Below are 14,359 nucleotides of genomic sequence, written 5' to 3' on the forward strand. Positions count from 1 at the left end.
TATCTATCTATCTATCTATCTATATGTCTCTATCTCTATCTATCTATCTAGTGACTCTCAGGGCGGCGCGGCCCCCTTTTATACCCTTCCTGGACGATGAAGATGTTCCTGCATATGAAGATGTTCCTACACAGCAGCCATTGAGGATGTTCCTACACAGCAGCCAATGAAAATGTTCCTACACAGCAGCCAGATTGTGACATCACAGAGCATCCCTGTGATGTCACAATCTGGCTGCTGTGTAAGAACATTTTCATTGGCTGCTGTGTAGGAACATCCTCAATGGCTGATATGTAGGAACATCTTCATTGGCTGCTGTGTAGGAACAGTCTCATTGGCTGCTGTGTCTATCTATCTATCTATCTATCTATCTATCTATCTATCTATCTATCTATCTATCTATCTATCTATCTATCTATCTATCTATCTATCTATCTATCTATATGTCTCTATCTCTATCTATCTATCTAGTTACTCTCAGGGCGGCGCGGCCCCCTTTTATACCCTTCCTGGACGATGAAGATGTTCCTGCATATGAAGATGTTCCTACACAGCAGCCATTGAGGATGTTCCTACACAGCAGCCAATGAAAATGTTCCTACACAGCAGCCAGATTGTGACATCACAGGGATGCTCTGTGATGTCACAATCTGGCTGCTGTGTAGGAACATTTTCATTGGCTGCTGTGTAGGAACATCCTCAATGGCTGCTGTGTAGGAACATCTTCATTGGCTGCTGTGTAGGAACAGTCTCATTGGCTGCTGTGTCTATCTATCTATCTATCTATCTATCTATCTATCTATCTATCTATCTATCTATCTATCTATCTATCTATCTATCTATCTATCTATCTATCTATCTATCTATCTATCTATATGTCTCTATCTCTATCTATCTATCTAGTGACTCTCAGGGCGGCGCGGCCCCCTTTTATACCCTTCCTGGACGATGAAGATGTTCCTGCACATGAATATGTTCCTACACAGCAGCCATTGAGGATGTTCCTACACAGCAGCCAATGAAAATGTTCCTACACAGCAGCCAGATTGTGACATCACAGAGCATCCCTCTGATGTCACAATCTGGCTGCTGTGTAAGAACATTTTCATTGGCTGCTGTGTAGGAACATCCTCAATGGCTGATATGTAGGAACATCTTCATTGGCTGCTGTGTAGGAACAGTCTCATTGGCTGCTGTGTCTATCTATCTATCTATCTATCTATCTATCTATCTATCTATCCATCTATCTATCTATCTATCCATCTATCTATCTATCTATCTATCTATCTATCTATCTATCTATCTATCTATCTATCTATCTATCTATCTATCTATCTATATGTCTCTATCTCTATCTATCTATCTAGTGACTCTCAGGGCGGCGCGGCCCCCTTTTATACCCTTCCTGGACGATGAAGATGTTCCTGCTTATGAAGATGTTCCTACACAGCAGCCATTGAGGATGTTCCTACACAGCAGCCAATGAAAATGTTCCTACACAGCAGCCAGATTGTGACATCACAGAGCATCCCTGTGATGTCACAATCTGGCTGCTGTGTAAGAACATTTTCATTGGCTGCTGTGTAGGAACATCCTCAATGGCTGATATGTAGGAACATCTTCATTGGCTGCTGTGTAGGAACAGTCTCATTGGCTGCTGTGTCTATCTATCTATCTATCTATCTATCTATCTATCTATCTATCTATCTATCTATCTATCTATCTATCTATCTATCTATCTATCTATCTATCTATATGTCTCTATCTCTATCTATCTATCTAGTTACTCTCAGGGCGGCGCGGCCCCCTTTTATACCCTTCCTGGACGATGAAGATGTTCCTGCATATGAAGATGTTCCTACACAGCAGCCATTGAGGATGTTCCTACACAGCAGCCAATGAAAATGTTCCTACACAGCAGCCAGATTGTGACATCACAGAACATCCCTGTGATGTCACAATCTGGCTGCTGTGTAAGAACATTTTCATTGGCTGCTGTGTAGGAACATCCTCAATGGCTGATATGTAGGAACATCTTCATTGGCTGCTGTGTAGGAACAGTCTCATTGGCTGCTGTGTCTATCTATCTATCTATCTATCTATCTATCTATCTATCTATCTATCTATCTATCTATCTATCTATCTATCTATCTATCTATCTATCTATCTATCTATCTATCTATCTATCTATCTATATGTCTCTATCTCTATCTATCTATCTATCTAGTGACTCTCAGGGCGGCGCGGCCCCCTTTTATACCCTTCCTGGACGATGAAGATGTTCCTGCACATGAAGATGTTCCTACACAGCAGCCAGATTGTGACATCACAGAGCTTCCCTGTGATGTCACAATCTGGCTGCTGTGTAAGAACATTTTCATTGGCTGCTGTGTAGGAACATCCTCAATGGCTGCTGTGTTGGAACATCTTCATTGGCTGCTGTGTAGGAACAGTCTCATTGGCTGCTGTGTCTATCTATCTATCTATCTATCTATCTATCTATCTATCTATCTATCTATCTATCTATCTATCTATCTATCTATCTATCTATCTATCTATCTATCTATCTATCTATCTATCTATCTATCTATATGTCTCTATCTCTATCTATCTATCTAGTGACTCTCAGGGCGGCGCGGCCCCCTTTTATACCCTTCCTGGACGATGAAGATGTTCCTGCACATGAAGATGTTCCTACACAGCAGCCATTGAGGATGTTCCTACACAGCAGCCAATGAAAATGTTCCTACACAGCAGCCAGATTGTGACATCACAGGGATGCTCTGTGATGTCACAATCTGGCTGCTGTGTAGGAACATTTTCATTGGCTGCTGTGTAGGAACATCCTCAATGGCTGCTGTGTAGGAACATCTTCATTGGCTGCTGTGTAGGAACAGTCTCATTGGCTGCTGTGTCTATCTATCTATCTATCTATCTATCTATCTATCTATCTATCTATCTATCTATCTATCTATCTATCTATCTATCTATCTATCTATCTATCTATCTATCTATATGTCTCTATCTCTATCTATCTATCTAGTGACTCTCAGGGCGGCGCGGCCCCCTTTTATACCCTTCCTGGACGATGAAGATGTTCCTGCACATGAATATGTTCCTACACAGCAGCCATTGAGGATGTTCCTACACAGCAGCCAATGAAAATGTTCCTACACAGCAGCCAGATTGTGACATCACAGAGCATCCCTCTGATGTCACAATCTGGCTGCTGTGTAAGAACATTTTCATTGGCTGCTGTGTAGGAACATCCTCAATGGCTGATATGTAGGAACATCTTCATTGGCTGCTGTGTAGGAACAGTCTCATTGGCTGCTGTGTCTATCTATCTATCTATCTATCTATCTATCTATCTATCTATCTATCTATCTATCCATCTATCTATCTATCTATCTATCCATCTATCTATCTATCTATCTATCTATCTATCTATCTATCTATCTATCTATCTATCTATATGTCTCTATCTCTATCTATCTATCTAGTGACTCTCAGGGCGGCGCGGCCCCCTTTTATACCCTTCCTGGACGATGAAGATGTTCCTGCATATGAAGATGTTCCTACACAGCAGCCATTGAGGATGTTCCTACACAGCAGCCAATGAAAATGTTCCTACACAGCAGCCAGATTGTGACATCACAGAGCATCCCTGTGATGTCACAATCTGGCTGCTGTGTAAGAACATTTTCATTGGCTGCTGTGTAGGAACATCCTCAATGGCTGATATGTAGGAACATCTTCATTGGCTGCTGTGTAGGAACAGTCTCATTGGCTGCTGTATCTATCTATCTATCTATCTATCTATCTATCTATATATCTATCTATCTATCTATCTATCTATCTATCTATCTATCTATCTATCTATCTATCTATCTATCTATCTATCTATCTATCTATCTATCTATCTATCTATCTATCTATCTATCTATCTATCTATATGTCTCTATCTCTATCTATCTATCTAGTTACTCTCAGGGCGGCGCGGCCCCCTTTTATACCCTTCCTGGACGATGAAGATGTTCCTGCATATGAAGATGTTCCTACACAGCAGCCATTGAGGATGTTCCTACACAGCAGCCAATGAAAATGTTCCTACACAGCAGCCAGATTGTGACATCACAGGGATGCTCTGTGATGTCACAATCTGGCTGCTGTGTAGGAACATTTTCATTGGCTGCTGTGTAGGAACATCCTCAATGGCTGCTGTGTAGGAACATCTTCATTGGCTGCTGTGTAGGAACAGTCTCATTGGCTGCTGTGTCTATCTATCTATCTATCTATCTATCTATCTATCTATCTATCTATCTATCTATCTATCTATCTATCTATCTATCTATCTATCTATCTATCTATCTATCTATCTATCTATCTATCTATCTATCTATCTATATGTCTCTATCTCTATCTATCTATCTAGTGACTCTCAGGGCGGCGCGGCCCCCTTTTATACCCTTCCTGGACGATGAAGATGTTCCTGCACATGAATATGTTCCTACACAGCAGCCATTGAGGATGTTCCTACACAGCAGCCAATGAAAATGTTCCTACACAGCAGCCAGATTGTGACATCACAGAGCATCCCTCTGATGTCACAATCTGGCTGCTGTGTAAGAACATTTTCATTGGCTGCTGTGTAGGAACATCCTCAATGGCTGATATGTAGGAACATCTTCATTGGCTGCTGTGTAGGAACAGTCTCATTGGCTGCTGTGTCTATCTATCTATCTATCTATCTATCTATCTATCTATCCATCTATCTATCTATCTATCCATCTATCTATCTATCTATCTATCTATCTATCTATCTATCTATCTATCTATCTATCTATCTATCTATCTATCTATCTATCTATCTATCTATCTATCTATCTATCTATCTATCTATATGTCTCTATCTCTATCTATCTATCTAGTGACTCTCAGGGCGGCGCGGCCCCCTTTTATACCCTTCCTGGACGATGAAGATGTTCCTGCTTATGAAGATGTTCCTACACAGCAGCCATTGAGGATGTTCCTACACAGCAGCCAATGAAAATGTTCCTACACAGCAGCCAGATTGTGACATCACAGAGCATCCCTGTGATGTCACAATCTGGCTGCTGTGTAAGAACATTTTCATTGGCTGCTGTGTAGGAACATCCTCAATGGCTGATATGTAGGAACATCTTCATTGGCTGCTGTGTAGGAACAGTCTCATTGGCTGCTGTGTCTATCTATCTATCTATCTATCTATCTATCTATCTATCTATCTATCTATCTATCTATCTATCTATCTATATGTCTCTATCTCTATCTATCTATCTAGTTACTCTCAGGGCGGCGCGGCCCCCTTTTATACCCTTCCTGGACGATGAAGATGTTCCTGCATATGAAGATGTTCCTACACAGCAGCCATTGAGGATGTTCCTACACAGCAGCCAATGAAAATGTTCCTACACAGCAGCCAGATTGTGACATCACAGAACATCCCTGTGATGTCACAATCTGGCTGCTGTGTAAGAACATTTTCATTGGCTGCTGTGTAGGAACATCCTCAATGGCTGATATGTAGGAACATCTTCATTGGCTGCTGTGTAGGAACAGTCTCATTGGCTGCTGTGTCTATCTATCTATCTATCTATCTATCTATCTATCTATCTATCTATCTATCTATCTATCTATCTATCTATCTATCTATCTATCTATCTATCTATCTATCTATCTATCTATCTATCTATCTATCTATCTATATGTCTCTATCTCTATCTATCTATCTATCTAGTGACTCTCAGGGCGGCGCGGCCCCCTTTTATACCCTTCCTGGACGATGAAGATGTTCCTGCACATGAAGATGTTCCTACACAGCAGCCAGATTGTGACATCACAGAGCTTCCCTGTGATGTCACAATCTGGCTGCTGTGTAAGAACATTTTCATTGGCTGCTGTGTAGGAACATCCTCAATGGCTGCTGTGTTGGAACATCTTCATTGGCTGCTGTGTAGGAACAGTCTCATTGGCTGCTGTGTCTATCTATCTATCTATCTATCTATCTATCTATCTATCTATCTATCTATCTATCTATCTATCTATCTATCTATCTATCTATCTATCTATCTATCTATCTATCTATCTATATGTCTCTATCTCTATCTATCTATCTAGTGACTCTCAGGGCGGCGCGGCCCCCTTTTATACCCTTCCTGGACGATGAAGATGTTCCTGCACATGAAGATGTTCCTACACAGCAGCCATTGAGGATGTTCCTACACAGCAGCCAATGAAAATGTTCCTACACAGCAGCCAGATTGTGACATCACAGAGCATCCCTGTGATGTCACAATCTGGCTGCTGTGTAAGAACATTTTCATTGGCTGCTGTGTAGGAACATCCTCAATGGCTGCTATGTAGGAACATCTTCATTGGCTGCTGTGTAGGAACAGTCTCATTGGCTGCTGTGTCTATCTATCTATCTATCTATCTATCTATCTATCTATCTATCTATCTATCTATCTATCTATCTATCTATCTATCTATCTATCTATCTATATGTCTCTATCTCTATCTATCTATCTAGTGACTCTCAGGGCGGCGCGGCCCCCTTTTATACCCTTCCTGGACGATGAAGATGTTCCTGCACATGAAGATGTTCCTACACAGCAGCCATTGAGGATGTTCCTACACAGCAGCCAATGAAAATGTTCCTACACAGCAGCCAGATTGTGACATCACAGAGCATCCCTGTGATGTCACAATCTGGCTGCTGTGTAAGAACATTTTCATTGGCTGCTGTGTAGGAACATCCTCAATGGCTGATATGTAGGAACATCTTCATTGGCTGCTGTGTAGGAACAGTCTCATTGGCTGCTGTGTCTATCTATCTATCTATCTATCTATCTATCTATCTATCTATCTATCTATCTATCTATCTATCTATCTATCTATCTATCTATCTATCTATCTATCCATCTATCTATCTATCTATCTATCTATCTATCTATCTATCTATCTATCTATCTATCCATCTATCTATCTATCTATCTATCTATCTATCTATCTATCTATCTATCTATCTATCTATCTATATGTCTCTATCTCTATCTATCTATCTAGTGACTCTCAGGGCGGCGCGGCCCCCTTTTATACCCTTCCTGGACGATGAAGATGTTCCTGCACATGAAGATGTTCCTACACAGCAGCCATTGAGGATGTTCCTACACAGCAGCCAATGAAAATGTTCCTACACAGCAGCCAGATTGTGACATCACAGAGCATCCCTGTGATGTCACAATCTGGCTGCTGTGTAAGAACATTTTCATTGGCTGCTGTGTAGGAACATCCTCAATGGCTGCTGTGTAGGAACATCTTCATTGGCTGCTGTGTAGGAACAGTCTCATTGGCTGCTGTGTCTATCTATCTATCTATCTATCTATCTATCTATCTATCTATCTATCTATCTATCTATCTATCTATCTATCTATCTATCTATCTATCTATCTATATGTCTCTATCTCTATCTATCTATCTAGTGACTCTCAGGGCGGCGCGGCCCCCTTTTATACCCTTCCTGGACGATGAAGATGTTCCTGCACATGAAGATGTTCCTACACAGCAGCCATTGAGGATGTTCCTACACAGCAGCCAATGAAAATGTTCCTACACAGCAGCCAGATTGTGACATCACAGAGCATCCCTGTGATGTCACAATCTGGCTGCTGTGTAAGAACATTTTCATTGGCTGCTGTGTAGGAACATCCTCAATGGCTGATATGTAGGAACATCTTCATTGGCTGCTGTGTAGGAACAGTCTCATTGGCTGCTGTGTCAATCTATCTATCTATCTATCTATCTATCTATCTATCTATCTATCTATCTATCCATCTATCTATCTATCTATCTATCTATCCATCTATCTATCTATCTATCTATCTATCTATCTATCTATCTATCTATCTATCTATCTATCTATCTATCTATCTATCTATCTATCTATCTATCTATATGTCTCTATCTCTATCTATCTATCTAGTGACTCTCAGGGCGGCGCGGCCCCCTTTTATACCCTTCCTGGACGATGAAGATGTTCCTGCATATGAAGATGTTCCTACACAGCAGCCATTGAGGATGTTCCTACACAGCAGCCAATGAAAATGTTCCTACACAGCAGCCAGATTGTGACATCACAGAGCATCCCTGTGATGTCACAATCTGGCTGCTGTGTAAGAACATTTTCATTGGCTGCTGTGTAGGAACATCCTCAATGGCTGATATGTAGGAACATCTTCATTGGCTGCTGTGTAGGAACAGTCTCATTGGCTGCTGTGTCTATCTATCTATCTATCTATCTATCTATCTATCTATCTATCTATCTATCTATCTATCTATCTATCTATCTATCTATCTATCTATCTATCTATCTATCTATCTATATGTCTCTATCTCTATCTATCTATCTAGTTACTCTCAGGGCGGCGCGGCCCCCTTTTATACCCTTCCTGGACGATGAAGATGTTCCTGCATATGAAGATGTTCCTACACAGCAGCCATTGAGGATGTTCCTACACAGCAGCCAATGAAAATGTTCCTACACAGCAGCCAGATTGTGACATCACAGGGATGCTCTGTGATGTCACAATCTGGCTGCTGTGTAGGAACATTTTCATTGGCTGCTGTGTAGGAACATCCTCAATGGCTGCTGTGTAGGAACATCTTCATTGGCTGCTGTGTAGGAACAGTCTCATTGGCTGCTGTGTCTATCTATCTATCTATCTATCTATCTATCTATCTATCTATCTATCTATCTATCTATCTATCTATCTATCTATCTATCTATCTATCTATCTATCTATCTATATGTCTCTATCTCTATCTATCTATCTAGTGACTCTCAGGGCGGCGCGGCCCCCTTTTATACCCTTCCTGGACGATGAAGATGTTCCTGCACATGAATATGTTCCTACACAGCAGCCATTGAGGATGTTCCTACACAGCAGCCAATGAAAATGTTCCTACACAGCAGCCAGATTGTGACATCACAGAGCATCCCTCTGATGTCACAATCTGGCTGCTGTGTAAGAACATTTTCATTGGCTGCTGTGTAGGAACATCCTCAATGGCTGATATGTAGGAACATCTTCATTGGCTGCTGTGTAGGAACAGTCTCATTGGCTGCTGTGTCTATCTATCTATCTATCTATCTATCTATCTATCTATCTATCTATCCATCTATCTATCTATCTATCCATCTATCTATCTATCTATCTATCTATCTATCTATCTATCTATCTATCTATCTATCTATCTATCTATCTATCTATCTATCTATCTATCTATCTATCTATCTATATGTCTCTATCTCTATCTATCTATCTAGTGACTCTCAGGGCGGCGCGGCCCCCTTTTATACCCTTCCTGGACGATGAAGATGTTCCTGCTTATGAAGATGTTCCTACACAGCAGCCATTGAGGATGTTCCTACACAGCAGCCAATGAAAATGTTCCTACACAGCAGCCAGATTGTGACATCACAGAGCATCCCTGTGATGTCACAATCTGGCTGCTGTGTAAGAACATTTTCATTGGCTGCTGTGTAGGAACATCCTCAATGGCTGATATGTAGGAACATCTTCATTGGCTGCTGTGTAGGAACAGTCTCATTGGCTGCTGTGTCTATCTATCTATCTATCTATCTATCTATCTATCTATCTATCTATCTATCTATCTATCTATCTATCTATCTATCTATCTATCTATCTATCTATCTATATGTCTCTATCTCTATCTATCTATCTAGTTACTCTCAGGGCGGCGCGGCCCCCTTTTATACCCTTCCTGGACGATGAAGATGTTCCTGCATATGAAGATGTTCCTACACAGCAGCCATTGAGGATGTTCCTACACAGCAGCCAATGAAAATGTTCCTACACAGCAGCCAGATTGTGACATCACAGAACATCCCTGTGATGTCACAATCTGGCTGCTGTGTAAGAACATTTTCATTGGCTGCTGTGTAGGAACATCCTCAATGGCTGATATGTAGGAACATCTTCATTGGCTGCTGTGTAGGAACAGTCTCATTGGCTGCTGTGTCTATCTATCTATCTATCTATCTATCTATCTATCTATCTATCTATCTATCTATCTATCTATCTATCTATCTATCTATCTATCTATCTATCTATCTATCTATCTATCTATCTATCTATCTATCTATCTATATGTCTCTATCTCTATCTATCTATCTATCTAGTGACTCTCAGGGCGGCGCGGCCCCCTTTTATACCCTTCCTGGACGATGAAGATGTTCCTGCACATGAAGATGTTCCTACACAGCAGCCAGATTGTGACATCACAGAGCTTCCCTGTGATGTCACAATCTGGCTGCTGTGTAAGAACATTTTCATTGGCTGCTGTGTAGGAACATCCTCAATGGCTGCTGTGTTGGAACATCTTCATTGGCTGCTGTGTAGGAACAGTCTCATTGGCTGCTGTGTCTATCTATCTATCTATCTATCTATCTATCTATCTATCTATCTATCTATCTATCTATCTATCTATCTATCTATCTATCTATCTATCTATCTATCTATCTATCTATCTATCTATCTATCTATATGTCTCTATCTCTATCTATCTATCTAGTGACTCTCAGGGCGGCGCGGCCCCCTTTTATACCCTTCCTGGACGATGAAGATGTTCCTGCACATGAAGATGTTCCTACACAGCAGCCATTGAGGATGTTCCTACACAGCAGCCAATGAAAATGTTCCTACACAGCAGCCAGATTGTGACATCACAGAGCATCCCTGTGATGTCACAATCTGGCTGCTGTGTAAGAACATTTTCATTGGCTGCTGTGTAGGAACATCCTCAATGGCTGATATGTAGGAACATCTTCATTGGCTGCTGTGTAGGAACAGTCTCATTGGCTGCTGTGTCTATCTATCTATCTATCTATCTATCTATCTATCTATCTATCTATCTATCTATCTATCTATCTATCTATCTATCTATCTATCTATCCATCTATCTATCTATCTATCTATCTATCTATCTATCTATCTATCTATCTATCTATCTATCTATCTATCCATCTATCTATCTATCTATCTATCTATCTATCTATCTATCTATCTATCTATCTATCTATCTATCTATCTATCTATCTATCTATCTATCTATATGTCTCTATCTCTATCTATCTATCTAGTGACTCTCAGGGCGGCGCGGCCCCCTTTTATACCCTTCCTGGACGATGAAGATGTTCCTGCACATGAAGATGTTCCTACACAGCAGCCATTGAGGATGTTCCTACACAGCAGCCAATGAAAATGTTCCTACACAGCAGCCAGATTGTGACATCACAGAGCATCCCTGTGATGTCACAATCTGGCTGCTGTGTAAGAACATTTTCATTGGCTGCTGTGTAGGAACATCCTCAATGGCTGCTGTGTAGGAACATCTTCATTGGCTGCTGTGTAGGAACAGTCTCATTGGCTGCTGTGTCTATCTATCTATCTATCTATCTATCTATCAATCTATCTATCTATCTATCTATCTATCTATCTATCTATCTATCTATCTATCTATCTATCTATCTATCTATCTATCTATCTATCTATCTATCTATCTATCTATCTATCTATCTATCTATCTATATGTCTCTATCTCTATCTATCTATCTAGTGACTCTCAGGGCGGCGCGGCCCCCTTTTATACCCTTCCTGGACGATGAAGATGTTCCTGCACATGAAGATGTTCCTACACAGCAGCCATTGAGGATGTTCCTACACAGCAGCCAATGAAAATGTTCCTACACAGCAGCCAGATTGTGACATCACAGAGCATCCCTGTGATGTCACAATCTGGCTGCTGTGTAAGAACATTTTCATTGGCTGCTGTGTAGGAACATCCTCAATGGCTGATATGTAGGAACATCTTCATTGGCTGCTGTGTAGGAACAGTCTCATTGGCTGCTGTGTCAATCTATCTATCTATCTATCTATCTATCTATCTATCTATCTATCTATCTATCCATCTATCTATCTATCTATCTATCTATCCATCTATCTATCTATCTATCTATCTATCTATCTATCTATCTATCTATCTATCTATCTATCTATCTATCTATCTATCTATCTATATGTCTCTATCTCTATCTATCTATCTAGTGACTCTCAGGGCGGCGCGGCCCCCTTTTATACCCTTCCTGGACGATGAAGATGTTCCTGCATATGAAGATGTTCCTACACAGCAGCCATTGAGGATGTTCCTACACAGCAGCCAATGAAAATGTTCCTACACAGCAGCCAGATTGTGACATCACAGAGCATCCCTGTGATGTCACAATCTGGCTGCTGTGTAAGAACATTTTCATTGGCTGCTGTGTAGGAACATCCTCAATGGCTGATATGTAGGAACATCTTCATTGGCTGCTGTGTAGGAACAGTCTCATTGGCTGCTGTGTCTATCTATCTATCTATCTATCTATCTATCTATCTATCTATCTATCTATCTATCTATCTATCTATCTATCTATCTATCTATCTATCTATCTATCTATATGTCTCTATCTCTATCTATCTATCTAGTTACTCTCAGGGCGGCGCGGCCCCCTTTTATACCCTTCCTGGACGATGAAGATGTTCCTGCATATGAAGATGTTCCTACACAGCAGCCATTGAGGATGTTCCTACACAGCAGCCAATGAAAATGTTCCTACACAGCAGCCAGATTGTGACATCACAGAGCTTCCCTGTGATGTCACAATCTGGCTGCTGTGTAAGAACATTTTCATTGGCTGCTGTGTAGGAACATCCTCAATGGCTGCTGTGTTGGAACATCTTCATTGGCTGCTGTGTAGGAACAGTCTCATTGGCTGCTGTGTCTATCTATCTATCTATCTATCTATCTATCTATCTATCTATCTATCTATCTATCTATCTATCTATCTATCTATCTATCTATCTATCTATCTATCTATCTATCTATATGTCTCTATCTCTATCTATCTATCTAGTGACTCTCAGGGCGGCGCGGCCCCCTTTTATACCCTTCCTGGACGATGAAGATGTTCCTGCACATGAAGATGTTCCTACACAGCAGCCATTGAGGATGTTCCTACACAGCAGCCAATGAAAATGTTCCTACACAGCAGCCAGATTGTGACATCACAGAGCATCCCTGTGATGTCACAATCTGGCTGCTGTGTAAGAACATTTTCATTGGCTGCTGTGTAGGAACATCCTCAATGGCTGCTATGTAGGAACATCTTCATTGGCTGCTGTGTAGGAACAGTCTCATTGGCTGCTGTGTCTATCTATCTATCTATCTATCTATCTATCTATCTATCTATCTATCTATCTATCTATCTATCTATCTATCTATCTATCTATCTATCTATCTATCTATATGTCTCTATCTCTATCTATCTATCTAGTGACTCTCAGGGCGGCGCGGCCCCCTTTTATACCCTTCCTGGACGATGAAGATGTTCCTGCACATGAAGATGTTCCTACACAGCAGCCATTGAGGATGTTCCTACACAGCAGCCAATGAAAATGTTCCTACACAGCAGCCAGATTGTGACATCACAGAGCATCCCTGTGATGTCACAATCTGGCTGCTGTGTAAGAACATTTTCATTGGCTGCTGTGTAGGAACATCCTCAATGGCTGCTGTGTAGGAACATCTTCATTGGCTGCTGTGTAGGAACAGTCTCATTGGCTGCTGTGTCTATCAATCTATCTATCTATCTATCTATCTATCTATCTATCTATCTATATGTCTCTATCTCTATCTATCTATCTAGTGACTCTCAGGGCGGCGCGGCCCCCTTTTATACCCTTCCTGGACGATGAAGATGTTCCTGCATATGAAGATGTTCCTACACAGCAGCCATTGAGGATGTTCCTACACAGCAGCCAATGAAAATGTTCCTACACAGCAGCCAGATTGTGACATCACAGAGCATCCCTGTGATGTCACAATCTGGCTGCTGTGTAAGAACATTTTCATTGGCTGCTGTGTAGGAACATCCTCAATGGCTGATATGTAGGAACATCTTCATTGGCTGCTGTGTAGGAACAGTCTCATTGGCTGCTGTGTCTATCTATCTATCTATCTATCTATCTATCTATCTATCTATCTATCTATCTATCTATCTATCTATCTATCTATCTATCTATCTATCTATCTATCTATCTATATGTCTCTATCTCTATCTATCTATCTAGTGACTCTCAGGGCGGCGCGGCCCCCTTTTATACCCTTCCTGGACGATGAAGATGTTCCTGCACATGAAGATGTTCCTACACAGCAGCCATTGAGGATGTTCCTACACAGCAGCCAATGAAAATGTTCC

The sequence above is a fragment of the Borostomias antarcticus genome (genome assembly GCF_949987555.1).
Source record: "Borostomias antarcticus genome assembly, contig: scaffold_53, whole genome shotgun sequence".
Taxonomy (NCBI): domain Eukaryota; kingdom Metazoa; phylum Chordata; class Actinopteri; order Stomiiformes; family Stomiidae; genus Borostomias; species Borostomias antarcticus.